Genomic DNA, 12704 nt, shown 5'->3' with positions numbered 1-12704 from the left:
GAGCCTCAGTTCTTCCTTTCTGTGGTATGTGTTCCTGCCTGTTAGAGATACAAATACCACTTCCTGGGGATACAAAGTCCCACTTCCTGTGACTCATTGGCTCCTCCTCTGCTGACCTGTCCTCTGCCTCCCCCCGCCCCCATCAAATTAGCCACCAGCCTCCCCTAGGTACAGCCATGAAGCCCTAAGCCAGTCCCAACAGGGCAGCCTCTGCATGAATGTTGAACTGACTCAAAACAATGATCTTAACAGAACCCAACACCACATCAGACACCACCCCAGCTAGCCCAGGTTGGCAGATGGCTGAGTAGTGGGCTGTGTGGTACAGCCATTGAATCCCCATTTGCTCCTGGACACCTTTTCAAATAAAACTCAAAACTGGGAGGATTTCTGACAGAGGCACCTGATAGGTCACGCTATGTCCACCACCGCAGCCCTTCCCCCAGCTGGGTTCAAATCGCCACAATGGTTTCACTTCAAAACTCACTAGCTTGCTAGGGATGGTGCAGGTGCCCGATTCCATTCGGGAATATGGTGGAACCCCACCGCGCACGCCTGAGCCCTGCTCACTGAGCCACTGCCCATGCTTGCCCTTGCCTGTGCTCGGTGAGTGGCCTGCACTCACCACGGTGGCCGCATTGAGCCCTGCAGTCACCACTTTTTGAAAAGTAAATGGTAAAAGTGTGCATCTTTGTGCATGCCTGAAAATGCTCATTTTGCAAATGTGCATATTTGGTACATGCAAAGATGCACATTTTGAAATAATGCACATTTCCGCACATAAGCAAATCTCCACATTCGCAAAAATCCCCATTTTCAAGCATACACAAAGACGTGCATTTTGGCCAGCGCCAATATATTTTTCAAAAAGTGGTGACTGTGGGGCTCGATTAGAATCCAGGATGAGTGTGGGCTGTTTGCTGAGCATGGGGAGCTTGAGTACTGCCTGAGCCTGAAGAGCAGGGGCCGGGGCTGGGCAGGAGCCTGGAGAAACTGGACGGGGGTGGGTTCACAAATCCCAAAGCTGAGCCAGACTTGCAGGACTGTTGTGGGAACAAAAAAGGGGGGGGTTGAGTTCCTTGGAGGAAAGTTGAGGGATAAATGGAGGTGAAGGCAACATCTGTGAAGAAAAAGGACTACCTGCCATGAATGTACCCTTTGAGGTGCCGGCTTCTCTCCAGCCATCATCCTTATCCCATTCAATTGAGATGAATGTGTAGCATGTAAGGTCTGTGCCACAGCCTGCATGGAAGTGTAAATACTGTAGGAGTCTTGAGACAGGATCTTTTCTATCACATCCTGGGGCAATTTCTCCCAGTTCTCCTTTTCTGTACATCTTTTCCAGGCTTTCACAGACAACATATTCCTTGAAAATAAACAATGAAATACTGTATCCCCAAACTGCTCAATAGCAATGAGAAATGAGTCCACATTGTCATATTGTGTCCTTCTTTTTTTCTTGATTACAAAGGACAAGGAAACATGGGTGTTCTGGGGATCAACAATGTTATGCAACATGTTTATGCTGAGGTCCTGCACAGCTGTTGCAATCAAAACTTTCCCTGCACTTGATTTGGCAATCTGCTCAACTTCTCGAATGATTAATACCACAGCTGTCATAACCTGAGCATCCACTGGAAAAACAACTACCTTGACCTGAGTGTCCATAAAGTATGGAATTATGTTGAACTCCCTCTTTCTCCAGTCCAGTAATGACATGCTTGTAGAGAAGGCCTCACAAATTCCATTTCTTATGAGCAGAGGTGGAAACGTGCTCAGGAACCTTTCTCCATTGTCATTTTCTGGAGCCAGGAGACCGATCCAAGTCCATCTGAAATGCAGGAGCAGTTTGACAATCCCCACGTAAGGCGGTTCTGGCTTGGGAACCATCCGGTAAAAAAAAGGGAACTCATCTCTACCCTTGGGAACTTGACTGACAAACCCATAACTGACCTGGGAGAAAGAGAAAGAATTGGATGTTGTAAAAAAATAATATGCATTTTCACAAAAGGACTTTAAAAAATAGATATATTCATTTTTCCCATTTCAACAAGCTGAAAAACAGGTTGAAAACAGAACAAGGTTTCAAGTGGATTTTGGAGATTTTCAGCCAGTTCAAGAATGGCTTGTTCTGCCCTCCCCTCCCATCTGACAGACAGTAAACTGATGAGGCTCAGAGAAAACAAACTTGGCCAACAAACATTCAAGGCACAGATGGAGTCTGAACACCGAGTCACAGCTTTGCTCCCAAAAGGCACACCGAGTCACAGCTTTGCTCCCAAAAGGCAACAAAATGAAATTGGTGATGCTTAGAGAAACACACAAACAGGCAAAAGAAACTCATCTGTACCCTCCACAGCAGTCTAGGCAAACAACACACACGTCAGCTGTTGAGACTGAAGCTAGCACTGCTTGACAGAGAAAGAGATCTTGGGATTGTGGCGAACAGTTTGATGAAAATGTTGATCCAGTGTGCGTCTGCTATGAAACAGGAAAATTCTTTTTTGGCCATAATTAGAAAAAGAATGGTTGATACAACAGCTAGTATCATAAATGCATTACTACAAATCTATGGTGCATGCCTAACCTGAAAAATTATATTCTAGTGCTGAAGGAGGTGCAGAATTGAATAACTAAAGGGGCTGGAATAACTCCTCTGTGAGGAAAGGTTATAACACCTGGGACAGTTTTGCTTAGAATAAAAGATGTTTATGGGGAGAGATGAGAGAGGTGTACTACAAAATTATGGATGATGTGGAGGAACAATTGTCCAACATCACTGGAACCCAGGGTCATCCCATGAAGATGAATGCTGGGAGATTCAGGACACATTAAAGGATTTTTTTTTTCACACAGTGTATTTATGCTACAGAAATTGCTACCAGAAGATGGGCAATAGCTTGGATTGCTTTAAAAGGACATAAAACAAATGCAGGGCAGAGAAGCCATCAATGGCTACTAATCATGAGGGTAGGTTATAGCCTCCAGTACTGAGGCAGGATGCCTCTGTATACGTGTTGCTTGGGAACATGAGCAGGAGGGTGTTGTGCTCACATCCGTCTTGTGAGCTTCCCACTTGCAGCTGGTGGTCTGGACTGGAAAGGCTTTTGCGTCACCAGTCCAGATAAGTCTTTGGTCTGGTTCAGCATGGCTCTTACGTTCTTGTCATAGGTGTGTATCTTGGGGATGCCCTCTAAATGTCAAGGCTATTCTTGCACAAAGCCAAAACAGCCTTGATCCCCTCTGAAGGAGCAACTCTCCCATCAAATTTCATCCAAAACTGCAAGGAATAAATGAGTTCATGGTAGTTCCCATCAGATGGAAAGAAAGATCGAAAGTCACACACACACACACACTCACGCACCATGAAAAATCCTGCTCCAAGTTTTCTGGAACTTGATGGGCATAAACACCTACTAAGGGGCAATGATGCCTACAAATATCATCCATGATAGTCAATGGGAGCTACAAAAGAAAGAAGATTCTTGCCCACAAACATCTATGCTGTAATAAATATTTAATTCTGTCAGATGAGCAAGGCTATTTGCCCTGAACATCTACTAAGGGGCAATGATGCCTACAAATATCATCCATGATAGTCAATGGGAGCACAAAGCTTCAGAGCTCCAGACGTCGACTCGGGTTTGTTGATGACTCAAAGCAGACTGGCTCCCAATCAGTCCGAACAGAATGGGGCCAGTTTCCTCAGTGATGAATCAGGGCCAGTGCACAGACAAAGCTGGGGATGAGTGCACACCTCTATTCTGTAGCCGTTCCCCATTTTTTCCAGCAAAGGTTGTGAGTGATGCCTTGTTCTAGGAAGGGGGGGGGGATTCTCTACTGGGTGTATTTACTGGGGGGGAAATTACATTACAAAGTAAGGCACATTCTTGTCCACAAACATCTATGCTGTAATAAATATATAATACTTCCAGGTGAGCAAGACTGTTTGCCCTTATTTTGATAAGGAAGTGGTTCGAAGGTAATTTAATTATGAGACATATTACATAGGTGGGACTGTTGAATGCAGGCTGATAGAGGGCTCTCTAGCAATGGTGCATCCACTCATTCCATGTTTGTTTCTACTTACTTATATAATTAAAACAAATTCAAAGCTGGATCCAGCCTAAATTAATCTGAATTAGGTCCCATTGAAATCAATGTGAAAAATTAGCCATGACTTAAGTCCCACTGATTGCAGTGCATCATCAGTTTGACTGACTTAAGTTGATTCCAGATAATGATCTTTACTGGAGGTCCAAAAGGTGATGTGTTTATTTTGTAACCCCCCACACATTTCCTGAACCTCCTCCTCCTCTTCCTTCTATAGAAATATAAGTTAAGTTAAAAAAGAAAACAAACAAACAAAAACACAGTCTGAATAGCTGCAGAATGCGGCTGGAGAACTAGTGTTATGGGTCCTCCATCTGGAAGCACCCCGACTGTATTCAACCCATTATCAAATACTAAAAAATCACGGCACCCTTGGTACTGTTTCAAACTCCCCTGTGCAGAGATGATAGGGGAGCAAAGAAATAAGTAAAACCTTCTTTTCAAAGTACTGCCTGTCTCCAGCCTCACTTGGTGATGCCCAGCCCAATGCCACCTTCTGGGCTTCTCTGGCCAAGCAGAAGCAGACTCAGTCTATATCCCTCACCCCCATTCATATACCTGTGGGATCTTGTAGATGTCCAGCATGGCTGAAATCTTGGTGGAGATTTCAGAGTCGGCCCCTTCAAGGACTGCCAGGAGGTTATTCTGTCCTCCACAGCTGAAGTTTGGAACACTTTGCTCCCCCATGGACAGAAGGTCTACCATGGCCTCGTAAGTCATTCTTGCATGGAAATAGTTCTCATAGATATTATAGCCCAGGGTGACATTGGGCAAGAGCCTTGGATTCTGGTTGATCTCATGAATGGCAAACAAGAAGGGAAGGATGGACCAGTACCTCACAACTCCTATACTGTAAGAAAAATAGATGTCATGCCATTTTTAGCCTCTGTTATATGAAAACATTTAACAATTCTTGCATCATTTACTAAAATGGCTTTTCTATGCAATACATATTGCTACATTTAATTTTTAGAACTATACTCCCAGTGACACAAGGACAAGGATGTACCAGTAGGTCTTGCCTTTTTTATAGCAAGAAAAAAAGATGTCTAGTCCATGAAAACGTATCACATTCCTGAATCATGTAGTAAAATGAGGTTTCTAGGCAATCGAAATTTCTGCACTTTAAGAATGACACTCTCATGGACACCAATGGGAACTTTCCTCCCAATGAAGAGAACAGTATCTGGCAGCCCGGGGATTTTTGTTAGGATCATGATGGAGATGGAAAGGTTTACACTCCCCCACCCCATCCCTTGTAGTCATGTACCTAATAGTCCACCCTGCCTGGCAGTTATTGATATTTCTAGGGATGTACGAAAGGTACTTACCTTTCCGTGGATTATGCTGATGCTGGGGGGGAGGCGTTCCGTCCCTCCCCCCGGAATCCTGGCCTGGGGGGGGAGGCGCTCCATTCCTCCCCCCCTGAATCCTGGCCGGCCGGGTCCGCTCTGCAGGGATTCTGCTGAGCCGCCGGCCGGCTCCGCCAGCGGCTGGACATCCGGCTGCTGGCTAGCAGTGACGCAAATGGCGGCGGCCGTAGCTGCCGCCATTTGCATCCCTGCAGTCAGCCGTGGTAGGCTACGTACATGTTTACGTAGCCTATCACGGCTGATATATAAAAACAACAACAACGCGCGTACGCAAATGGCGGGGCCCATGGGCGCCGCCATTTGCATTCCTTATTTTGTCACGTCTTAGTCTACGTAAACATTTACGTAGACTAAGACGGCGAAAATAAGGGGAACGCAAATAGTGTAGAAGCTACGCTATTTGCGTTCCCCTTATTTTCGCCGTCTTAGTCTACCTAAATATTTATGTAGACTACGACGTGCCAAAATAAGGAACGCAAATGGCGGCGCCCTTGGGCGCCGCCATTTGCATACACATGTTTTTTTGTTTATTGTTTATCAGCCGTGATAGGCTATGTAAACATTTACATAGCCTATCACAGTTTTTTTTTAAAAAATCTAGCCATGTTAGGCTATGTAAATCTTTACGCAGCCTATCATATTCTTTTGTTTTTGCTTTTACCTGGAAATGGCGGCGGCAGCCGCCGCCAGGAAGATCCACCTAAGGTAAGTCCCGTCCCGGGGGGGTGGGGGCCATTCTGCCACCGATTGCGGGGGGGCGAATGCGCTGGCATTCAGCCTCCCCGAGATCTGTGGCGGAACTTTCGTTCATCCCTAGATATTCCTAAAAATGTGGATGGCAGATGTAAAAAAAGACAATTCATTACTCATTTAGTTTGGCCCTCATTCTATCTCCGATCTAAATCCTCAGGCAACATGGCTGATCATCCCAGCATTATTGGGTGTGTTGAATGGAGGTCTCCTAATGACTATTTGCTAACAAAAGGCCCTTCATAGCACAGCTATGGCAGATGTCCAGTCAAATCCTGGGAAAGGCTGTGCAGTAGTTTTGCAGAACTCAGGCTAGGGATGGTGCAGGTACTTGATTCCATCCTGGAATATGGTGGAACCCAGCCACCCACAAAGGTCCTGTTTGTTCTTCAATCCTGCCTGGAATCCATCGAGGTTGGTGGGTACTGAAGCTTTTTGGATACACTAGATTCTATACCTCAAGTTTTTCTTTTTGGCAAGATAGTCATGTAGGCATTTTTGACTGGTCTGGTTTCTCTGCACTTCTCCCATCATGTCAGGATACAGTAAATCCACATGAGTCCTAATCGTCCTACCCATCAGCACTGGGGCAGGACTCATGCTTGTGGTATGGTCCTGTATTTCAAAGGAAAGTGAGCCAATTTTACTTCTCAACTTCCCATAGTCATTTTCCTCACGTCTTCTTTAAAAGGCCTCACCACTCTTTCTGCCAGACCATTTGAAGCTGGGTAATAAGCTGAGGTCTGAATATGTTTCATCCCATTTTTGTTGAGGAACTCTTTCAATGCATGACTTGCAAAGTTGGGTGCATTATCAGCGACCCCTGCCACCGGCAGGCCATGTATGGCAGAAGTCTGTTGAAGATTGTTACAAGTTGCTTCTGTGGTTGTGGAGTTCATGGGGTGCATTTCCAACCATGTTGAATGAGGATCAAACGCATCTTCCCCATGGGTGCAAGGGGGCCTGTACTGGAGACTGTTGATGCAGTTGACATTGGGAGCAGAGCTTAACCACTCCTCCCAGGTCTTCATCCAAGTGTGGCCACCAGGCTTAGCTATAAGCTTGAGCTTTCATCCAGGAAATTCCAGGATGGGCCTCATGTAATTCCCTCACTACTTTTTGTCATCCTTGGGGGGTATCACAACTCCTGTACCCCACAAGCTGAAGCCATCCTCTATGCTCAGTTCTGTGCTCCTTGTCCAGAAGGAATGAAATTCTTACCTGGATTCTGTTTTGGCCATCCCTGCAAGCTGTACTGCATTGCCCTCGATAGTACAGGATCTTATCAGTGCAACTCCTGATCTCAGATGCCTTCCCAGGGTTCTGCGCCAGATGCTCAAATGATGCAATGACTCCCCCAGTGCACTCTTCAGAAGGGGCCAATTCTGGAAGTGGTAATCTGCTGAGTGCATCAGCATTTCCATGCTGAGTGCCTGCCTTGTAGAAGATCTTGTGTACTCATACCTTTCTAGGGTCAATGCCCAATGCTGTAATCGGGCAGCAGCCATTGTGGGTATTGCTTTATTCTCTTTCAATAGCAGGGATGGCAGAGAATTTCTCCACGAATCTCTGGGAGGCCGAATGCCAACGCATTCAGCCCCCCGAAGTTGGTGGAGAAATTCCCCGCCCCCCCTCCCACCCCCCCCGGGATGGGACTTACCTCGTGCGAATGTCCCTCTCGGCGGCGGGTCCCGGCAGCGTTTCGGCGGCGTTTTGGCAGGGACGGGGGCGGCAGCTGGTCTCCCGACTGGCTGCTGCCACCGCCATTGCAAAAAAAAAAAGTAAAGTAAAACAACAACAACACACACCCGTGATAGGCTACGTAACGATTTACGTAGCCTATCACGGCTAGATTTCCAAAGTCAGCCGTGATAGGCTATGTAAATCATCACGTAGCCTGTCACGGGTGACTTTTGGGGAAAAAAAAAAGCGCGTAAGCAAATGGCGGCCCCCATGGGGCGCCGCCATTTGCGTTCCTTAGTTTGGCACGTCTAGTCTACGTAAAGATTTACGTAGACTACAGCGAAAATAAGGGCAACGCAAATAGCGTTCCCTTATTTTCTCCGTAGGCTACGTAAATCTTTACGTAGACTAGACGTGCCAAACTAAGGAACGCAAATGGTGGTCCCCATGGGAGCCACCATTTGCGTACGTGCTTTTTTTTTCAAAGTCACCTGTGATAGGCTACGTGATGATTTACATAGCCTATCACGGCTGACTTTGGAAATCTAGCCGTGATAGGCTACATAAATCGTCACGTAGCCTATCACGGGTGTGTGTTGGTTTTTTTTACGTTATTTTTTTTTTGCGGCCGGGTAGACGGGGCGCTCCGCCCTGGCCTGAATTTCGCCAGCGAGGGTTGGGGCGCCTCCCCCCCCTCGCCAGAACTTCGTGGGGAGAACCAAAGTGCCTCCCCCCCACTGCGAAGCAAGCTGCGGGACGAGGTAAGTCCCTTTCGTCCATCCCTATAAATAGTCCCACCAAGGGTTTGTGGTCTGTTATGATGGTGAAAGGCTTCCCATACAGATACTGGTGAAACCCCTTCATGCCAAATATAATAGCTAAGCGCTCCTTTTCCAACTGAGAACAAGCTGTTCTTCTTTATTTAGTGTCATGGAGGAATAACTGATTGGCCGTTCTTCTTCTGGATCTCTTTTATGTGATAGAACAGCCCCCAGTCCATAAGACGAAGCTTCACAGGATGGAATTCACCCTTTGTTGGGGCCAAAATGGACTAAAAATTCTGCGGATTTGATTAACTTCTTAGACTCTTTGAAAGCTCCTCTTTGTCTGTCTGCCCAGTGCCCTGATGTTCTTTTTTTTCCGAACAGGCCAGAAAGGTGTGGGAGGAATCAATGATAATAATTCAACATCACTAGGTGTGCCTGAAGTTCTGACATATTTTGTGGGGCTGGTGCTTTTTCAATTGCAATTACTTTGTCAGCCATGGTCTGAATTCCCTCCGTATTGATCTTAAAACGTAGATACAGACCTTCAGGCTTCATAAAAAAGCACTTCTTTTGTTTCAAATATATCCCTGACTGTTCCAGTCTCTGAAATACTGTCTTGAGTGTTGAGAGATCATCTTGATAGGGGTGTATGAACCCCGCTCATGGGTCCGCCTGGGGGTCCCCAGTGGTGGGAGGTGATCCGTTCCTCCCCCCCGAATCCTACCCGGCCAGGGAATAGGAAGAACTATATTCTTCCATTATGTGTGTGTATTTGTGTGTGTGGGGCGGAGCTTCTCCCCCAATCCAGCTGTTTCCCTGGTATGTTTATTCCTCATTTTGTCCATTCCCTGAGCATGTGCAGAGTGTGCTTTTTATTCAAACAAAGAGAAGCTTTTTAATCTTTCCGCTCATGCTACATTGCCGGAGCTGTACCTGGCTGCAGCTCCGGCTCTGGCTGTGTTTCCGGCAGTGGCGGCGGCTTCGGCTGCTGCTGGACTGGTGCAGACACAAATGGCATCCTGAGTAGGGGATGCCATTTGTGTCCCTATGATAGCCTGTGATAGGCTATGTAAATATTTACGTAGCCTATCACAGCTAAAGCAGGAATGCAAATGGCATAGGGGACCGCTGGAGAAGGAGACGGAGCTGCAGCCAGGTAGGCCCGTTTCACAGGGCTTTTGCGGGGTGGAGGGGCGGGGGGGGCTCTGTTCCGCCATGGATTCCAGGGGGCCGAATTCACTGGAATTCGGACCCCCTGGGATCCGTGGCGGAATTCTCTAACATCCCTAGTTAGGATCAAGTCAAGGACAGCCGATCCTCTAGTTCCTTCCTCTACTTTCTGAAGTTATCCGCCACACAAGTCAGGAATTTCCTGGAGGGGCCATGTTTTGCAGAATATGTCTCCCAACAAATATCAGGGAAATTGAAGTCCCCCATTACTACTACATCATGCTTCCTTAAAACATTGGCTATTGGCTTTTCAAAAGTTTCATCCTCATCTTCTCCTTGATTGGGTGGCCAGTAGTAGACTCCGACCACCAGGTTCCTTTTATTCTTTGCTCCATTTATTTTGATCCAGATGGTCTCGATGGGGCTACCAAGCTCATCCTCCTGCATTTCTGTGCAGAGATATGTATTTCTCACATACAGTGCAACCCTACCTCCCTTTCTGTTCCTCCTGTTCTTTTTGAACAAGTTCTATCCTTCAACTGCTGTATTCCAGTCATGGGAGTCATCCCACCAAGTCTCAATTATACCTATCAAGTCATAATTTCCCTCTTGTATTAAGAGTTCATGTTCGTTCTGTTTGTTTCCCCTACTCTGGGCAAGTGTATACAAGTGTGACTGCTTCAGAAAGAACTTTCCATTATACTGTCTCTTTTTCATGAGTTTCATAACAGAAGTGTGGTGTAGTGGTTAGAGGCCAGCCCAAAGTCACCCAGTGAGAAAACTAACAGGAGGTTTAATCATGAGCTGGTTGTGGAACTACAAAGCTGAGCTGGGGACAAGTGGAGTGCTGACTAGGGATGTCAGAGAATTCCGCAACGGATTTCAGTGAGGCTGAATGCCAGTGCATTCAGCCCCCAGAAAACCGTCGCAGAATGAAGCCCACACCCCCCAACCCACGAAAGGTACGTGGGACGAAGTCCCCACCACCACCACCCCATGAAAGGCACGTGAAACTGAGCACTTACCAGCTCCTGTCCGGGCTGCTTTGCAAATGGTGGCCGTCCTGCGGCCGCCATTCGCTTCCTCCTTCTTCAGCCATGATAGAATACGTAAATACTTACGTAGCCTATCACGGCTAACACAGGGACGCCATTCGCATCCCTGCGGAGGCCGTGATAGGCTACGTAAGTATTTACGTAGGCTATCACGGCGGGGAGGGGGGACCCAGCGTTCAGAAATGGCAGTGGCTACCGCCATTTGCATATGCTGGGGTTTTTCCCCCTGCCGTGATAGGCTACGTAAATATTTACGTAGCCTATCACAGCTCAATACAGGGATGACAGCCACCATTTGCATCCCTGCAGGGCTGCCCAGCGGCCGGATGTCTGGCTGTGGGCAGCCGGAGCCGGCCAGCGGCTCCGTGGCTTGACCGCGGAGCGGAGCCAGCTGGGCAGGATACTGGGGGGAGGCATGGAGCACCTCCCCCCACCGTCAAGGATTACGGGGGGAGGGACAGCATGCCCCCCCACCTGCGGAACCCGGCAGAGCCAGGTAAGTGGGGTTTCGTACACCCCTAGTGCTGACATGTGTAGGACTATGTCACATTGAACTCAATAAGACTTACTTCTGAGTAGACATGCACAGAGTTGGTTCTCCTCTCCATTTTAGCCTCACAACATCAACAACAACGCTGGATGTGGAAATATAAAGCTTAGCAGGCAGAATAATACCTCGTGCAGGGCTCCAGGACTGGCATGGTCATTTTAGAAAGACAACTTTGTTTTGGGAAGACCCTAGGAGGAGGAAGTGTTTTGGCTGAAAGTAATTACTGCAGTCTCAGGGCAGGGGAAAAAATATGTAAATATCTATGAAAAATAGCCATTCTTACGGAAGTTATGCAGACTCACGGAGCTGGCTGGGCACCAGAATTACGGTTGTTGGCACCGATTTATCTTTGTAATTTTCAGAGCGGAAAAAAAAGAGGAGAATTCCAGGGGCTAGTTAAGGACGGAGCAGAGCACTGGCGGCAAAGTGCGGAAGTCAAGCGGCACTGAAGGTACACAATTCGTATATCCCTAGTTTAGAAACTTGATTAATGGTGACTTTATAGTCCCCATAGATGTGGATATTCCCATCAGGCTTAGCCATGGGTACTATAGCTGTTGCCTCATGGCGGCAGGTCCGGGCGGCGGTTCAGCGGCGGTTTGGCGGGGGCGGGGGCGGCGGCTCGTCTCCCGACCAGCTGCCGCCACCGCCATTGCAAAAAAAAAAAAAGTAAAGTAAAAAAACACACACACACCACTTTTTTTTTTTTAAGTCACCCGTGATAGGCTACGTGATGATTGACGTAGCCTGTCACGGCTGACTTTGCAAATCTAGCCATGATAGGCTACGTGAATCGTCACGTAGCCTATCAGGGGGCGTTTTTTTTTTTCTTTGACTGCAATGGCGGCGGTGGCAGTTCCCGCCCCGCTCGAACACCCGCCGAACTGCCGGCCGGACCCGCCGCCGGGAGGGACATTCGGTGAAGGTAAGTCCCATCCTGGGGGGGGTGCAGGGGGCGGGGGGGGTTCGGAGGATTTCTCCCCGAAACTTGTTTGGGGGGCCGAACACGTTGGCACTCGGCCCTCCGAAGTTTCGGGGAGAAATTCTCCGCCAACCCTAAAGGATCCCTTAGAAGGGACCCATTCCTCAGAAGATGAACAAATCTCCTCTCGCACCGAGGATGTGCATCTGGGGGAGGGGGGCTTGTGGTATCTGGAGATTCGATCGTTAGACACATGAACAGCTGGGTTTGTTATGGGTGTGTAGTCCTCGTGGTGAACTGCCTGCCTGGTGCAAAGGTTGC

The sequence above is a fragment of the Heloderma suspectum genome, chromosome 2 (genome assembly GCF_057233095.1).
Source record: "Heloderma suspectum isolate Gila_16-S chromosome 2, 16-S_ref, whole genome shotgun sequence".
Taxonomy (NCBI): domain Eukaryota; kingdom Metazoa; phylum Chordata; class Lepidosauria; order Squamata; family Helodermatidae; genus Heloderma; species Heloderma suspectum.
Note: the sequence above shows the minus strand (reverse complement) of the source record.